Below are 19523 nucleotides of genomic sequence, written 5' to 3'. Positions count from 1 at the left end.
TAATTATCCCTTTAAAAAAATAAAACTTAAATTTTATAACTTATATCAGCTTGGAATATATTTCCCTGCAGCTACAATTGGTTATTAAATTAATAAGATGATTTGAAGTTTACCTTCGGACAAGTCGCGCTGCTCCTCTTCTCTCCGAAGTATATACACTATCGAAGGAATCGCTTGTCACGAGAAACACCGAATCGAACGATCGGAAGACAATGGCACGAAATTGAGTCGGGTGGACGAGTAACGTAACCAAAAAGGGACAACTCCTTGAAGCACTCGCTACGAAGTATCCAACCGCTTCCAGCACAAGCTTCTGCTCGACACTCTTCGATCTCTTATACGAGAACGAATTGATTTCCGAGGCAACAGTTACGGATCTCGAGTCGCAACAATTCTCGACACTCAAGAGTGTTTAATAGTTCTCCGCTCGAGAACACACGATACGATGTTTCTCGCGCGCGCGGACGATAGCGATTTATTAAAGAAATTCCGCGACGTTTTTGTCGAGCTTACAACCGACACTTTTACCCACATACATAATTTATTTTCCTCCGGCGATGTCGCGTGCGATCTTCTCTCACAACATGCAGCTGTCGCGTTGCTCCAATTTCGACTTCAACTCGCAGGAAACTTTGCGTCGCGATGGAAAATTAATAGAACGCACCGCGTCAACACTTTCCCGTCCGCGGCTGGCAGCTTTTCACGTATACGCCGAAAAGTATGTAATCGACGATGACGAGAAAAGAGTTTCACTCGTTGGCAATGTCAATATTGTTACAGTCGGTCGCGCATATCGTGTATTATGATTTTATCAGTTGACGACTATATCGATCGCGGAAGAAACGAATTTTTCTTTCGATGTTCCTTTTTCTTTTTCATCCACCGTGCACAATATTATTTCAAGATACGCAAAGCGTGATTCTGCGTATTTTGGGCGATTTTTTTACAACTTTTCTTTTTATCTCGAACCGTGTTCAGCACTAATTGCGCAACGTAATCTCTGTTTTACTTTTGCTACGTTCGCGATATTTTTCGCCTAATCGCCTAATTGCGTAACTCCGTGACGTTTCTCATATACGTTCCGTACTCGTGTAACAATTTAGGTAATAACACAATATGCCGTAATTTTTATCCCGACGTATTCCGATCTCAAAAAGCGGCTAATTACCTTGATAAAACACGCGATAAAAAGTTCCGCGGGATAATCCACGATTGCACTTTATACCGTAAGTTTATGCCTGTGCGAAAGACATCGGCGCTCTAATGTCAATCGTTACTGTTATCTTTGCGTCTCTCGCACAACACTTTAAACCGAAAACTGCAATTGCACGGCGGAGGGTACATCAAATGGTCAGTCGGAGCTTTATTCTCACGAGTACTTTTTCGCCGGGCACTTCGCGTATAATCGTTTTCGAGAACACGCCTGCTTTCGGTCACGTAAGGGAGCAGCGCGCGCGCGACGTTACTGTTATTGCGACTATATATTTTTACGGTTCACGCGCGCTTTTGTTCCAAGCGTCACCGTATATTCGGATGAATGACATTGTTATTTTCACGGTTCTACGAACGCTTAAAGCACTCCGAGAACGTATTGGCGAGCCGCGGACTTTTTGCCGCGGAGATTCTCGCACGTCACGACGTTTCTCACGAATTTTGTGTCGTCACTCGCAAGGAATATTCACGATTACCGCGTCATCCGCTGAAAATTGTTCTCCGCTCGCGGCATTACCGGCATCTCACTCGTGACGTCAAACGACCGTATTTTCTTTGCTCACTTCCCCGTAACTTCGCCCGGGACGAACTATGCCCGCACTGACCAATAGATCCTCAAGAATTCGCACGCGGAATAATGCGGTAGCCCGAAGAGCGCGCCATCCTTTACGCTTTGAGAGTGGATCGGAAACTGAAGCGTTTATAAACGGAACTCGCTGATCCTTTAAATATCAATATGACTTAGACTTCGCTTGATTACGTATGTCTCTCCGACACAGCCTATAATTCTTTAAACTTTATCATTCTTTACGAAAAATTATGTACGCCTTTTTCTCAAGCGCCTTTGATTCTCAAATTTTAATATATCTCTGTAGTTATATACATGGATTTAAACTATGTGCGCTCGATCGCAGATAAAAATCGCTCTATAGCTCTTTTAACTTGCTAAAGCTTTGATTTTATTGTATTTATTTTACCTTGTGTTTACTCTCTCCCAGTAAAAATTGAATGTCTGAATGCAGAGTTCTATATCAACATGCGTACGTGTCACTAAAAAATAAAAACCATATATATTTTGATGCGGCAAAGTCCGAAAGTTCGCGCCCACTTTGAGGTGAAAATTCGCAGTGGCGAGCCCTCGGCGTTCAATTGCCACTTAAAACCAGAGAATTCGCGCTCGTGCGAAGCTTATCGGTATCGGGGACAGCCTGACGCACAAGTTTTAATGCGGATTTTTGCTGACACATTTACGCACCGCCGCAGAAATATCTCTCTGTTGATATCGAACGTGGCTCGTCGTCTCTCGCCCGAATTCAAATTCAAGCACTTTCGAATCTCACAGTCATCCAAAGCGTATTTTTCCCCTAAAAATCGCATAAAGTTTATCACGTTCAAAACGCGAGAAACTTTCCGCTCGATCACCTCGGATCGCTTCGAATATATTCCGCGGTTATATTTTCCCCTCGCGAATTTTGCGTCCGGTTTAAACACCAGAGATACGCTGCAATGTTCCACTCGTACTTATTGCGTAACAATTTTGTACAGGCGAAACTCGCACAGGTGAGAACATTTTAATCCGGATTTCACTGAATGTGTTTCATGGTACCACTTCAACTATCATCTCGCCGCCCGCAGAATCGAATTTATTCCGAATCACTCGGGCGCCTCGAGCATCTCGACCACATTTTGAGACAGTTATTCCGCGAAACAAATTTCTCCTAAAATTCTCCTACAAATTCTCCGCGAAATCACGTAAGGTTTCTTCTTTTTTCGTCCCACAGGAAAGATGCCGCACAGCGATGCACTCTTAGTCTCCAGGAATTCAAGCGTTTTCTCTACGTCGACCGGGATTTCTCGATCGCCCTGCGATCTCGCCGCGAAAATCCCAGCATTCCCGCGAATACATTTCACCGTTCCCGAGAGCACTCAGATCGACGGAACTCGCGAAGCGCGCGCGATAAGAAAACAGGTTGCTCGACGAGCGGTAAACAAACGTGTCAAGTTGAGATCCAAAGCGGAGAGAATCTACCCTTCCTAAATCGCACACGCGGCTCACTTGTTGGGGACGCGGGATCTGTAAGCGATCGATAGATCCGCGATTATATACGGTCACTCACTCGCGCTTGTCGATCACCCGTGATTCATTTCTCGCGGGTTTCATTTCGTCTCCCTCTCGTTAAAACGCACTTCTCGTGATTTTTTTGCGGCAACTTTTCGATCGACGCGCTTCAACGATCGCCGTCCAGAATTTTTAATCGCGTCGGTCAAACGCGGCGACGCGACGACGGGGCGGGCGACGACGGGGGATGAAATCGGCCGATCGCGCCGAAAACCGGACGGAATCTCGACTTTTTTTCCTTGAAAAGTGGTCTCACTTTAGCGGCGGATGCGCGCGCGAAACCACCACGAGTGATGCTGAGGTCGGACTGGAGCCTCCGACGCGGCGCTAGCGTCGCTACGAGCGAGGGGCAAACCAAAATCACCCTCCTCCGCGTCGCGACGTTCACCCCCGAGGTGGAGGGTGGCCTGCAGTGGCGGAGGAAAAGCCAAGTCGCCCGGAGTTTAAGGCGCGAATTTTGCGCGAGAGAATGAGAGATTTTCTTCAAGAAAGCCGACTTTCAATCCGACTGCTATCTTCCTGGAAGATAAATCGTGCTCTTTTTCGATTGCAGATTAGCCCAGAGATAACTTTAGCTTGCATTTCGCGACATTAAGCTTCAATTGCCTTTATATCTCTTAGGCTACTCAAGATGTAATCGATGTATTTAAATATATGATAATTAAATAAATATATATAAAGAAGAATAAAAAGAGGATTAAATTCAGTATACGCTTTCTTCACTTATCGCAAAGGAAAAAAACAAAAGATTATTTCCACGAAAGTATTAAAAATGATGTTAATGACGGTAGACAATTTCAATCAAGTAAAGCTTGTATTGTCCTAGAGTCGAGAAAATATTTTGTGATGCTCATTATTGGGCATTTATGAAGCGAACAGTTTCAATCGTGGCATTCGTATTGACGTTAATGGCTCGCTCTCGACGTGGTATGTCAATTATGCGTATACATAGGATATAATGCGCGCAATACGCACCGTGGATAGTAACGTAAACTCCTGATCCGCCTCCGTTTGTTACACATCGCGATGTAACGTGTCAGAAGTGTCTATTGATCTCAGTGATGTCGAATGCATAGAATGGTCTAATGCGTTAGCTGTATCGAATGGCCAATGCGCCGGCAATAGATCATCCGAGCGGCCGGCTGAGATTTCGGAAATTACCTATCCGATATCGCGACGCCGCGCCGCGATTTGCAAAAACGGCCACCGACGTTGACTGATGCGCGAATGACTAGAAAACTCGATTTTGCGGAAAAAAAATGGAAAAAAAAGAAAAAAACACACAAGAGCGACCGGAACTTCCGTGTTCCGCCGCCGGTAGGCGAATTTTCGAATCAAGCGTAAAACAAGCGGAAGATCCGATCGACCGACACCTCATGGTCGCGCGGCTGGCGAACAAATACCTGTATTACTACTTTGCGTATACGAGCGGATAAAACGAGCGTGTCCGTTTTGCGTCGTGTCTTTTCTGCGCAGCGTCCAAAACGGAAGATAGCGCGGCATCCGTTTCTTTCCACGAAACGGCACACGCTTGTTGTGAAAGCCCGTTTTTTTTTTCATCTATAGTAAAATACAATTCTTCTCGGTGCGTGTTACGCCACCGCCTCTAAAATTTACATTCGAGATATTCAGATGACGTATTTGGTATACGTGAAATGTATTTAATTTGCGTAAAAATAAATTTATTTGCACGAAATGATACCTGGTATGTCGTAACCATGTAGTGTATTTAAAACTTTATAATCACGTGAAAATTACTATATATATATATATATAATTAAAGAAAAATTTTAAATAAATAACACATATATTTTTTTCCGATAAAATCAATGCTATACATATAATAAAAAGTCAAAAGAATTAATTTTACAATAAAGTTGTATAGAAATAAATGTAATATGTTCATAATATCTATATGTATATTTAAATAAATATAATGATCCACAAAAGTTTTGTTTTTTGAATAAAATATTATAAAATGCGAGGAAATGTGAGAAAAGTAATAAATAATTCTTTTACTTAATTAGAAAGAACACGCCAACTTTAACTAAATTTTAAATTTAAATTTAAATTTAAATAATATGAATACTTTTTATTTAATATTCTTCATTTCATACGGATATAACAAATCAATTAATTTTAAACTAATAACGAAAATGCACAAAATAAATCAAACAAGACTATTATAGCAAATTTAATAAAAAATAAATTATATGCGAGCAGTCGCAGAAAATATTCGAAATAGCAACGCTTGCAGCGCGAAAATAAATGCCTGTTTTCATTTTCGTCTCAAACGTATTGAAACTGTTTGTCACATAAAATCAGACTATAACACAATGAATGTATGTACGTTGAATTTTCACGTATATCAGATATTATTGCGAATATTTTGCAATTGTTGAAAAAAAAAGCGAAATGCGCGTCTACATCGAAAGTCTTTCTAGTTTACTGCTCCATAATGTAAAACGTTCGGGGTTTATCGTAAAATCTGGGAGCTTCTTAAGGCTCCAGGTCCTGACCGCAGAAGTATAAGTAAGGTAAAACTAAACCAACTTTAGCGCCGTCGAGTTCAAGTTAAAATTAAAGTTTAAAGACTTATAACTTTCTAACGTGCTGCTTCCTGATCCCGAAGACGAGGATAGTTAACTCAATAGGTCCCCGACATATACACGCTCACACACGTACATACACACGCACGCAGATATATATACTTACACATAACGCTTAAGCGCCAGCATTTTCAATAACTATGATACTCTTGATCTCAGTTTTGACACGGAGCTTGCATAAATACGCTTAAAACATTCGTATCTTCTTTTTCGTCACGCAACTGTCACCCCCGATGATCAAACAGCAAACCAGGGGAGAATCTTGTAATAAATATCAAGATATTTCTTTCTTCCAATTTAAAATTTCTAATCAAAATTGTTTTGACATTTATAACATCTAATGTTTAAAATTAAATCTATATTTTAGTTTGTAATTAAATCTGTCAAGTTAAAACTCCTTCTTTTTTCATCGCTTGTCTCAAAAATATACTTCTACAAAACATCGTTCTTTGTATTAACAGACAAAATAATAAACGCTTCAATTTGCACTGTCCTGCTCTATCTATATCACACACGTAGGGAGTTTCTTTGCATTATTTTTATTTTTATAAAATTTTATTTTATTTTATAAATTATTATACTTTTTAAAATTTGTTATTTTTTTTAAATTATATTGTATTTCTGCTTTTTCTCAAATATTTATTACATTGATACTCACAAAAACGTAAATATGTATGTAAGGTGCAAATGTGTGGGAGTGTGTTCGTAGTACATTAAGCTCGGGTCTGTGGATTAGCTAAGCCCAAATGATATACGGATCAGTCATCCCTGAAGAAAGAGCCAAAACAAAAGAGGACTGACACTGAAACTCCATCCATAGATTACCGCGCATGCACTGCAGCTTCGTTATTGTTATTAAAAGAAATTACTGTGGCATAAATTAGCGACGAAATTAAGACATCGCACTTAATAATAGACTTGAGCAAATGCTTTAGAAATTAAACCATAGGAATTAAAATCGTCTCTTATGCTTTTTCCGTTTTCCAAATACATAATTAGCATAATTTGTACATCAAATATTTTTAGCTTTTAAAATAACTTAAAGATTTAAAAAGTTTTCTGCAGCATATACATATATGCAATGTAGTAACAAGATACGCTATCGAATGTAACGTACAAAAATGTACACGAAAAAATATAAGGTGTATTTATGGGAAACGATTCGTATGCTATATATATCGAGAGTATTAAACAGTCTGCTGCAGACTTTTATTCCTAAAAATTTATTTTTCTGCGCAACACTATTGTGTGTGTTTGCACAATTATTTCTGTATAACTGACGCTTTTTGTACTTTATTCGTACTCTTTTTTCTATTATTGCATACGTACGCCGAGTCAATATACCAAAATCAATATATACCTAGCAGGAATGTTAAATTTACGGATTTCTAAAGTCTTTAAAAAAAATAATTGGCAGAAATGTTGTTAATTATTTTGAAAGCAACCGATACAACAAAAATTAAATTTCAAAATACATTAATTAAAGTAATTGTATTGTCAAAAATATGCAATAGCAAACACATGTCTCTACTTACATTATTTAACAAAATATATTCTGTGATCTACAAATTAGATAATCAATTTTGTTACTGATTTTAAATGACAATTCATAAATCTTTATATAAATTTATCCAAATTAATCTGTTTTTAGAATCCTTTCAAAGTTCTCTTTTTATTGCATAGTGTTATAATAACACGTAACTCAAAATTAATTATGTGTTTGTCTGCCAATTATTTAAATCATATTAAACATTGACACATAATAAATATAGATTATAGAATATAGAAACATAGAATATGTATTAATCATAAACTGACGAGGAAAAACATACGACCAATGTTTTAACAAACTATATGAGAAAACAAAACAGGTGCTGCCCACAATCGTGTGGTTATCGTTCGTTCTGATAAAAACGATTGCCAACAATGACCGCGACGTATATACCAATAGCCATTTGTCTCCGTCTCTTTTTTTGCCTACGTGGAAAGGGATTATACCTTCTGATAACGTTAAGGGTTATTAATCCTAATATTTCCGCGCTTCCAACTTTCATTACATCGATGTGCCGTTATTATATATATCTATCCGTTTCGTCACAAAAATCCTAACTAATTTCTTGGCAATTTAAGCTCTTTTAAGTATTTACTTTTATACAATTAGAGAGAATATATATCTAATTTTAAAATATCTTTAATAACCAACCAACTTTAAAAAAGTAGATTTTTTATTTAAGATTAAGAGATACAAAGCTAAAATTCGTAAAAAAAATTAAGAAATATATAAATATTTTAAAAACCCCTCGTGCTCTAAAAAAGAAAGTAAAATGCAAGTTCCGTATCCTGCGTTACACGATATTCCAAGCTTCGCGTACTTACTCTGTTATATATAAATTCTTTAATTTAATTAAATTAAATTTGGAAGCAATTTCCTTAACAACAATATAATATTAAAAAATCATGTTTTGGAATAATTTTGTTATAATAAATTATGTATGATTGCCATAATAATTTACAATGATATAAATACGAATTTGAAACAGTCAACATATAATTATTACTTTTCAAAGATTAGAAGATTATTTCATTGTAACGTAAAAGCGATTGGTTTAATCAATTTCTTAGACATCAAGCATTCGCTCGTATAAAATTACACAATAATAGAATAAGACGGTAACAATACTTTTACACGGATAAGCAAAAGTTATAAGCTTCCAGGACAATAATTAAGCTCCCTTGGTCCGCTATATAGGATGTCTGGATAGCGTCCAGTTGCACTAACGCACTACACTGTGAAATACGTTCCCTTCTTATACGATGAGCAGATGTGCGAGGTTCCAGGAGCAATCAAAACTACCTTTCGATCGACAGTTTATGACTTTCTGTGCGTTATGGCGAGCTCCTAGAGAGACTTTATAACAGTTCTCGGGACGAACAGAAATCTGCGGTAACGGCGATTGAGAGATTCTACCGCTGTCTCGTCGCTCTTCCGCCAAGAGGAAAAAGAACATTCTGTAAAGAAAGTGCTGAGACATCGATTAATTCTTATTGTCAGGGTCAGGCAGCCCTGAAGAAAAATATAATACGTCCGAACGCGAGCGTCTGGCCAGTGATTATCGGAGCGAAGTCTGGCTATCGGTAGCCCCACTTGAAAGGGACTACGGCTGACTAATCGTCGGCTTTGACCACTGCAATCTCTGACCGTCTTCGCGTACAAAGTTATCGTCAGGCGAATTTACTTTCTTGCGGGAATAAGTAAAAGAAAATTTCGACAAACTTGACAGTAATGAATATCTTTTGCTGTTTGTGATTTGTGTCTCACTTAAAATTTCATTAAATTAAAAAAACGTGTGTGGATTTGTTGAGCAAACATATATATGCTGAAAATTTTAGAAATCCATAATTTGTAAATATTTATGTAACATCAGAATAATATTGTAATTATAAATTAATTTTGAGTAAAGTTTTTTACAATAATATTAACGTAATAAAGCTTAATGTAATAAAGTAATTTATAGTCGATTATTGATATGTAATTTTCCAGCTCAATAAAAAATTAAATGTATGTAATTAAATGACATACACTAGCTGAATTAATCAACTTTATACATAAGCATAGAATTATTTAATATAGGTTTTTCAATAAAACTTTTAATTGATTCGTTTAAATACATATAGATAAAGTCAACTTTTTCCGTAACGCAGCATGTTATACTTAAAATAACGATCGTTTAATCGATAATCCAATCTACATTGTATGCGTATTTCATATAAATTTTAATATCACGCATGTAACCGTAATTCTAGTTTTTTTAGCCAGCCTTTCAAAAACTGATTTCATATTTTACTTATTTAAAATAGAAAAAAGCCGTTTTCCCTTACCACTCATTATTTACAACATACGATTTAACAAGTAAAACTGCAACAAATCCTGGTTATCCAACATTTTACTATGCCGTTTCAACATTGACACAGTTTCTCTAAACCATACATAACAAAAGTCCGATATAAGAGCACTTGCCGTTATTTCAATATTGAGATATCAATATTTTTCGTGTTACGATGAATCCAAACAGTTAAAAACTTTTAGTGACTTAATAAAACAATTAGTGTCAAAATATCTATTTTATGATAATAAATGATATATAATTTCTATATATTTTTTATACAACATTACTTAAAAGAACTAATATTTTTATGAGCACAATATATCATAAAAGTATACTACAAATTCTTATTATAAAAATTAAAGGGAATAAAATTCTTTTAACAAAGAATAATACTTCTTTATGTATATGCTTTATGTAATTTACATTATAAAAAGCTTTATAAAATATTAATAATAAATTTACGACTTAATAAGTAAATTAATAATTATGCAGTATACGACACGCTCGACTTGCTATCATATATATCAAAGCTCTTAGAGAGCTCGATTCAAGATTGAGAGGAAATTAATTAAGATGGCACTGTCCTATAGATCAAACCACCCCTTTTTGCACCCTAACCACCGGACTCCTACGGGAACATTCCATGCATAGCTTGCGGCCACATCTCAGACTGCTACATCACCAAATCCGTACCGTGCATCGCCTTGCATCCTTTACCGAACCCCTAGTCAACTATTCCCAGGTGATACCGGATGCTGCAGACGATATATCCCGTTCCATGCTCCTTCGACAGGTAGGATAGCTATACACATTTCAATAACAATAACAGAGAACCATCCGTTATCTTCGTCAAGACCCTGCGGCGTGCCACGGGATCCTCGCTCTTGCTGAGATTAAGTTGGGAAATTGGACCTAATCTCGCCGTCGGCAATGACGCGGAAGGATCTCTGCTTATTTCACTCGGACTCGCGCGTTCCTGGTCGCGAGGCAATAAACAGTGTCCGGTGGCGGAAGGGACGAATCACAGGCTTCAGGATGTTCGTGCAAAATTCAAATTGCAGATGAAAATCACGAATGTGATGATAAAACGCCATTGTTTGATTCGTTTAAACACTTTAAACAAATTGTTATAAACCAATAGTTTAATCACTTTTTAATCACCAAGAAAAACCAACAATTATTTAGTTTCAGAAATTAAAAATTTTATTTACGTAGTACCAAGTTTAAATAATAATTTAAATATTTATAGATAAAAATAAATTATACTATAATTGATAAAATTTTGTAAAATTATGTTGCAAATTATTATATTTTATGAAGCGCATCGATATTCGCGTTTCAAATCTGATTTCATTACATGATTCCATCTATCATACGGTTTAATGAGTCTGGAAACCTGATTACCGAATTTATATAATGTAGGTACCAGCTTTCATCGAAACCCGGGGAATGTTATATTTCTTATTTACCAACGATACGTAATTACTCATAATTAATGTAGTTTTATCGAATTTCCCGAGAAAGAAAAAGAGAGAGAAAGAGAGGGCGAGAGAAAGCATAAAGTATATTAACTTCATCTAAATTTACTAAACATACACTGTTGGAAAATTTTTGTAGGTTTGTTAAAAAAAATTATAATAATTAACCTCAAATTACGATAAGAATTACATTTCTTTTCTGTTGAAATATTTTAACATAGTATCGGTGTTACCATTTCACATCCATATTATGTTAAATTAACACAAAAATTTGAGTGGGCCGTTTGGGACATGCGATTTATGTTATATTTAACACAAATTTTCCAACAGTGTATATTATTAGTGCTAGTTGCAAGATATGTTAAAATTAAGGTAACGTGATTATTTTGGTAAATATGTGAAAAAGATTTTTAAACCATACACGAAAGAGAATAATCAGAAAACGTGTAGGCACAAACAAGAGAAGAGAAAGGCAAAATGAAGAAAGTCGGCGAGAAATTCCCAACGGGAGAAACGGAATCGTAGAAGATTTTAATTGGCATCATTAGACCCGCGCGAATAATTAGCACTCGAACGATCGAGGGCTTAATGGCGAACCGAGAATATGGTCTTTTCACAACTCGGGCCTGCATTATGGAACACTTTCGCGGATAGCTGCGCCCTTGGCGCAGATGTCAAACTTTTAATCGTGTTAATTGCCGTCTAACTTGCTCGTAATAATTGCGTCATAGCTGGATAAAAGTAAAAATACGTCCGTAAATTTTTATAAAAATATTACTGTTCCTCCAGAACTTTTATATTAATATAAAAAATGTTCATGTTTCAAGACTAAAGCTAAAGTATATCGTCATCTATCAACTACACTTAAATTTTACACAAATAGACATTTAATTATACAAATAATTATACAAAAAGATTCCTTTACATTAATTTCATTTTCTCTTTTTCATATAAAATAAAAATAAAAATATAAATAGCAATTATAAAATATATAATTTAAAAATTCTTTTCTATATATATTTAAAAAAGTCTTTTTATATAATATAAAAATAATATAAATTTGTGAACTATCTAAATATTTTTAGTATTTGCAAGAAAAGAAATATTATTTTACATATGTTATACATATAATTTGATATTTATATATAAAAGATATTTAATTATTTTAGGCGGTTATTTATCAAAATCAAGAAATTGTCAGAGCAAATAGCGCAGAAAGGATTTTGCACGAAATTCATGCCTGGATTTTTATAATTTACTCATTACACAATATTTATCCGGCGTTTTTATGTCGAAACAATGAATTGGGGTATAATAACCCAGAGCAATTCGCAACTTGCGCTATTGTTCTAACTTCTGCATAGATGAAGCAATAAGCACAGCGTTCCACGGACTAAGAAGCGTCTTACTGTAACTGCATGCATTGCTATGCTGTTATGCGTTGAATACTCGCCGAAGAGAAATATAACAGTTGTATAACTGCATAATAAACCTATTGTTCAAAGTAACTATAATTAAGTTTCGCGTCAAAAGGCCGTTCTTTATCCCATATGCTGCACGATATGGCTTCACTTATAGCAATGACATGTGATAATTTATATATAAATTTATATAAAAAATAATAAAAAATCGATTCTTAAAACACAATATATAAAAATATTATAAAAATATGATTATCAAATGTGTGTATAGAGTTATATATCTATATTATGTTAATTATAGAAGTGTAAACTTTTGTATTGAAAAGGTTAAAAGTTGCAAATTGTAAGCTCAAATTGTAATAGTATATATAGAGCAAAAATTGATAGTGCGCACACACCTCTTGCCAGTCCCTGATCCAATTGAGAAAGGCTATCAGAAGTAGTGATTAAAATGGGAAGTGAGTGCTTGGTCCGCAAAAAGGGGTTGAAGGTAGTCTGAATGGTGGTCGGTGGGGGTCTCGTTTCGGGCTTGGGGAAACGTAGATAACACTTCTTACCCGAGGGACTTCCCGCGACCCCAATCTCAAGTCAGATATTGTTCCGAGCTTTGAAAGCTCAAAAGAACTTGTGAAAAGGCATTTCGTCCCGATTCGATGTATTATACCAGGCTCATACGTATTGTACTCCTCGATCTCTCGCTCGGAGACTTTGGGAAAAAAGAAAAATATCCTGCTTCGCGCGTCTCTAGGCAGACACCGTTTGTAATTTGTAGCGGTTTTCTTGGGAAATCAAAAAAATATTCTGTCAATTATTGCGATGGAATTGTAAGACATTATGTTTATCAGCAATTAAAATTAAGACATTTTATTAACATAGTTTTTATTAGTTGACTACTACAGAAGTTAGTAAAATATCTATAAATAATTATTAATTTATTGACATATTATTGTAAAAAAAAAATACAAATGTAATGATCAATAACAATTAAAAACCTCATTTTTTTATAAAAAGATATGCTACCTAATTTTAAAAATGCTTTAAAATGTAAAAGTCGAAAAAATGCTTAATATAATAAAGCTTAATTTTTAAATATATAATATATATTTTTAAATAATAATGCATTCGTCTCTTACTAACAAATGTTTGCTAACATTCAAGAGCAATTGATGAAAACTAAATTGATGTTCCAAACCGTCGTTCCGGATTAATCCTTCGAAATCTAACGAAGATGCAATTCCTTTAATCCGGCTCACCGCAAAACGAGAGTGTCTCAGCCACTTCTAGTCTTAGTGCGACCATCAAATAACGCTTCAGAGATTAAACGAAGATCGGGATGCTCGAAGGCGATCATTAAGATAATTCGTCACAGCCGCATCCCCTCCCGTATTTCCGCGCTCCACGACAGCTAACGAAGAAACCCGTGAGGCGGTCCATAAGGAATAGTCGAAAAGGGTCCACCCCGTGCAGAGCGATAAATAAATCTCAAATCTCGAAAGCTGCACCGAGAGTTGTCTGCCGCGACTACTGTATACGTATATAGATACCGCTTTCATCCCCTTTAGCGAACGCGCCGCATCGTGGACGGGGGCAAAGTTGGTTCTGTATGTTCTTCACGGTGGCACCGCTCACTCCGAAGGATTTAGAGGCGGGAATGTAACTGCGCGATACATCTTCCGCTTCGCGAGACGAAAGAGGAGCGAAAAGAGAACGAAGGAGAGAAAATGGAAGGAGAGTGAGAGAGAAAGAGAGAGAGCGCGCGCGCGCGCGCGCGATACACAAAGAGGAATCGCACCCAAGGTCCCTGACAGCATAGTTACAGAATAAGTGACAAGTTTGTGTACTGCTCGCGGATCGTTGGATCACTTATGCATGGTAGACCGGTCCAAATTGCTTTGCGAGAGCGCCAGCCTGGAACCGGAAGTTACTGTGTCTCCTAACGTGCCAGGATTTATACCGACAGGTAACTCGGTAGTCTTGAGCCCCGCAGCTCATCCCTCTGAGCGGACTTTGGATACCTTAAGTCTCGTAACGGAGGAGTAAGTTTCGCTCAAGGCGACACTTTCGATCTTCGCCGTGCTGGATTTTTCAACGGCATGCGGTATTGCACCCGGGCGACAGGCAGAAATGAAAGAGACGGGCTTTATAAGATTTGATATCGAAAAGAGAAAAAGAATGCAAGGTGATGAGAAACTTGTCAAATTACATTTGTTTGACTGAAGGAAAGTTCATTCGAGAAATGAAATTATTTACAAGATTAAAACTTTCAAATAATACGAGACGTACTCTTAAGAAAAATAAAATATATCTTGGAAAATAATATTACAAATAATTATGTTTAATATATGCTTTGTCAACCATTTTCAAATAAACCAAGCAAGACAAATATGTACCAATATTTAAACGTTTTTTTAATGCAGGCCACACAGTGTCAAGCTTATTTATTGAATAAAGACTGCGTAATGTGTGTGAAAAATGCTGTCTAAAAACGAAGAAACTTCTCTTACGGTAAAACATACACGTCACATATCGAACTGCAACTTACAAAAAATGCTTTTCAAAAATTACGAGCGAAGTGAAATACTTCAGACAAAATATATAGTGCCGCGAGTTTCAAAATCACTACTTTCGAACAATCAAAACTTCGCGTCTTCCTCGTGCCGTACGATATTTATATCTCACGAAAGACTCAAGGGCGTGGTTGAGCTAAGTTTTATATGACCCGAAGGAACCGAACTAAAGTTTCTTTTATACATTTTCAGCGTGAGCTCGCACTTTTCTCTTGGAGAACTTACGCTCTACTCTGCATCTCAATAATAATAGCGAAGCAGCTTATTTAAAAAAATATATATATTATAACTAGAGCCTTCTGTCACTTCTAGTTATACATGTTTATTGATGCGCAACATTTTGTTGTAACAAAATTTGTTCAAATTATCTTTTTATACATTTATAACATTTACGTTCATTTTCTTGCAACGTACGTGTCCTGCTAACTCTATCTTGATCAGATTTGTGATTTAGTATTTTCTTTTTTTCGCAAATTTCTTCCATCACATCGCTGATTTATTCCACGGTAACATATGGTAATAATGTAATAAAGCTGTTTTGTTTACAATCATGCACAATGCAACGTGCGTTTAATAAACATGAGACATTTATTCGATTTCTCACAATCCCTTTTTCCGGATTTCTCTCTATTTCGCGTTGAGAGGAAGATTTATGCTGGCGCAAAATATTAAATCCGTCTGTAGTCGCATGCTGGGGTAGCGCTGCACGTGCAGAGTCAAGCAGAAGAAGCGATAAAGATATTCAAACACAGTGGAGAAATATTGTAAATATGTTCAGAAGATTCATAGAAAATGTTTATTTATTGCCATTTGCAGAAGAAATTATATTCCTCATATCGTGCCTCATTATTAAATAAATGCGACATTAATCCTATGCACACACTTCATTTATTTCCAATAGATAAAAATAAATACGAACGTTTCCATTTAACATGGCGAAATCTTAAAACCTTTTAAAAACACCATTGTGACGTGATTACCAAGTTATGTATATTTCTAAATCAAACTCAATCATAGAAATAAAAATTTAATTAATACTTTTATACATAAAAGTATATTATTCTGTGAGAGTACATTTTTTTATTCTGATGCTCTCTCTTCCATATTTATTGAAAACATTCCATACAAAATGCATGAAACAAAGAGAATATATCGAATATTTTTAAAGATTACATTACAGTCAAATTATATTTTAACTAGCGTCATTTCCGGTTTGTCGACATTAACGACCAAAATTTGCTACATGGTGAAATAAAGATTACAGGGAAATCAAGAAAATAAAAACTTTTTGCTGATGAACGCATGATTACAAGCATGGAGCATCGGCATGAGAGAAATTTCAATATTATTATACGTTTACAGACGTCGTCTAAACAAAAAGAGATGCAAGAGACACAAAAGAGAATGGGTCGCAAAAGTGCGAGACCGAGAGCTACATTGGCTGGTAAGGTCTCAACAATTGCAGTTTCCTCTCTCTATCCTTCCATTCCCGTCGGCAATTCTCGGGCAAGACATTCAAATCTCGCTTCGCCTGATCGGCTCGCGTCCATGCCATTTTGGTCGCATCCCAATGTATTGGAATTCACTTTAAAGGGGTGTAGCCTAGGGTGTGGAGACCAGATCGGTGCGAGGGGTCCAGTGGAGAGCGCGAGATCGTCATCAACGCGGGTGGGAGCAGAGAAACTTCGAGGAATGGGAGTGGGAAAAGAGAATTCAAGGGTGAAATGGCGGCGGGTGCGGAATAGTCGAACGGTCGCGCTTTACGATGATGGTGGCTTCACCCGTAAAAGCCAATGTAGCGCTACCGTCCTGGCCCGCCTGTGCCGCAACGTGCATCCCTTGACCTTTTCCATACGGCTCTCTCTCGCCTATCTCCAAGCGGGATACACTTAACCCTGCTGCCGTGCATGAAGCAGTTCGACATACGAAGATCCCGAGGAACAGCTTCGTTATCCGCGGGTGCTTCCTATATCTGCGGCATACGCGATACCGATCCTCGTTGTCGATAGTTCGCGCAGAGTTTTCGGAAGCCGTACAATGCCCATCAATATTTTGCGCCGATCACGTTCTCCGCGTATTATGGTAGTAGCCGCTCATGGTACGGCGGCGTCTTTGAGCGTCTTATCGGCACGACTTTATTGAATTCTTTGAAGTGTTCCAGAAGTACATTCTAACTTTCAAACGCGCTTGTCAGTTAATGGAGCGGTTTAATGGTACGCCACGACAGTTACGATTGCTTAAAAACTCGGCCGATTTCTTTTCTTACATAAAAGTTTAGTCTTTCTATTTCTCCCCAGTGCGAAAAAAATTTTTTAAACATAAAACATTAATGAAGGGCGCTAATATAATTTTTTATGCACAAACAAAAGAGAGTTTATTGCAACGAACAATAAAAGCATGTTCTTCCACAACTATTGCAGAATATTAAAGCAGGTAAAGTATATTTTGCGTATTCTCACTTATAGCGGCAACGGCAACGGCAACGGCGCGGCGGCGGCGGCGGCGCCGGCGGTGGCAGCGACGACAAACTCTCAGAAAAGATATATAATTTCTACAGCTTACTCTTAATAAATGTTACAGCGACGAAAACTAATAAAGTTGCGGAGGCAACTGATGGGATTACTTCTCGCTCGTGCAGTAACGGGCAAAGTAACCAATTAGTCGGCTCAGGTATTTAAAATCTAATTAGTCGAAACTCAGGCAACTGCAGTACAAAACATAAACTCCGCTAGGTAGGTGTGCTTAGAGACCGCAAATCTCGAATTAATTATGGCTGTGCATGTTGACTATAAAAAATTGCAACCGCGATTTACAACGCGGAGCTTAATCATTTCTCGGGGACATTTAGAACGCTACGTATATAGTACTTGCTACCAGAAATATCTCAAGAGCGCGCACAGAGCGAAAGCTTATTTATCGTTTACTTAAAAAATTATACGAAATAATTCTCCGTATTCCAAAATGCAGGAATACGGACATGCAGCATGCTGGTGATTGACAGAAAAGATATACGATGATATCGGAGGCATGTTATATTTATCTTGGAGCGATTTTCACTCGCAATTTTTCAAAGTGCTTTAACTTGATAAAGGAAGTTTATAAAATGTGCCACAAACTCTGCTATCAATCACGTAGACGTGAACGATTAAATGTGGTAGCAGCTGAAAAAACGTTGTAAATCCAAGTTGAGCCTAGATTAGAGTTTCCACGTTTCGACGTGATATGTCGACTGATAGCAAAGTCTGTGACACGTTTTATAAGCCTGCTCTGTCGGACTAAAGCCGCTTCGCTGACAAAAAGTCATTTACGTTGGAAGTGAGTCGCGATCGATCGCGTGTATTATTTCCTCGCTTCTGACGTCATAATTTAAGTAGACTGATGTAGATATTGTCAGCGCGCAACATTTTCCCTGATAAACCACTTCTATAATATCAGAGGGATAACCATCTACGCTTGTGGATATGTCGCGCGCGAATGGAGGGCGCCCGTATGCGCGAAAGTGTTAAGACGTTATTCCGCGTAAAATAGCAACCATGCGGGGTACATCGTATTTCAGTGCCCGACACATTGTTCATTACATGGTCCGCGCGGACAACGGTTTCTAAAGTGCTCAAACAACAATCAAGCCGCGAGTTCGGGTTCGGTACATATTGTGGAACATCGTCACTCTGAATTGGAGACCCACCCCTCCCGCTACCATCGCTGACATCGCCTTCCTACTATCAATTTAACCCCTTTAACTCTCTGGCGTGCCTACTCGGACACTTCGACCGGTGGTCACCGTCGTTTCGCAGAACCCGCGGGTATATTGCTATTTGTACAGCGGCAACTATCAATTTGCTGAATCTATCCATTACGGTATTAGAGACGGATTCGAAAATTTAGAGACGCCAGTTTGCCACGCGCGCGCCGAAACACCCACGCCCGGGTGCTAATTACGTACGATTTGCGTGACGCATCTTTATGTTTCGAAACGGCTAATCGTATTTTCGTAGCGCGCGGGCGGTTAAGTAAAGTAATTAACGAAATCCTCGCGCATAATCAGTGAATTTATTTATCGCAACAGGCTGCAAAATCCCGGTTACTGGTGTCCTCGGCTGGATTTATCCAATCTCGAGATTCGCGACCGAAGATATACGCGATTATCGAAAAAAATCTCATATTTCTGCACGCATATCTAAATGCTTATAATTTTCAAGAGCTTGAACTTTATTAAGAATTAATGTTAAT

General features: G+C 37.3%; 1 protein-coding gene across 7 annotated transcripts in view; it reads right to left on the bottom strand.

Annotated features, from left to right (window-relative positions):
• Positions 1-19523, bottom strand: part of LOC143904441 (protein amalgam) — a 311418-nt gene that overhangs the window by 214847 nt on the left and 77048 nt on the right. For 3 of the 7 annotated variants that reach the window (XM_077419129.1, XM_077419132.1, XM_077419131.1), the window contains exon 1: positions 114-3654. The exons of 1 other annotated variant lie outside the window; for it this stretch is intronic. The gene's annotated coding sequence lies outside the window, so the exon portion shown is untranslated. Of the gene's footprint in view, positions 1-113; positions 3655-19523 lie in introns of those variants that run through there. 3 more of the 7 variants (XM_077419134.1, XM_077419135.1, XM_077419136.1) reach the window with 2 other exon arrangements.

Source organism: Temnothorax americanus, unplaced genomic scaffold (assembly GCF_048541705.1).
Source record: "Temnothorax americanus isolate GAGA-0224 unplaced genomic scaffold, ASM4854170v1 Scaffold52, whole genome shotgun sequence".
NCBI lineage: Eukaryota > Metazoa > Arthropoda > Insecta > Hymenoptera > Formicidae > Temnothorax > Temnothorax americanus.
This window is presented reverse-complemented; position numbering and strand designations above follow the sequence as displayed.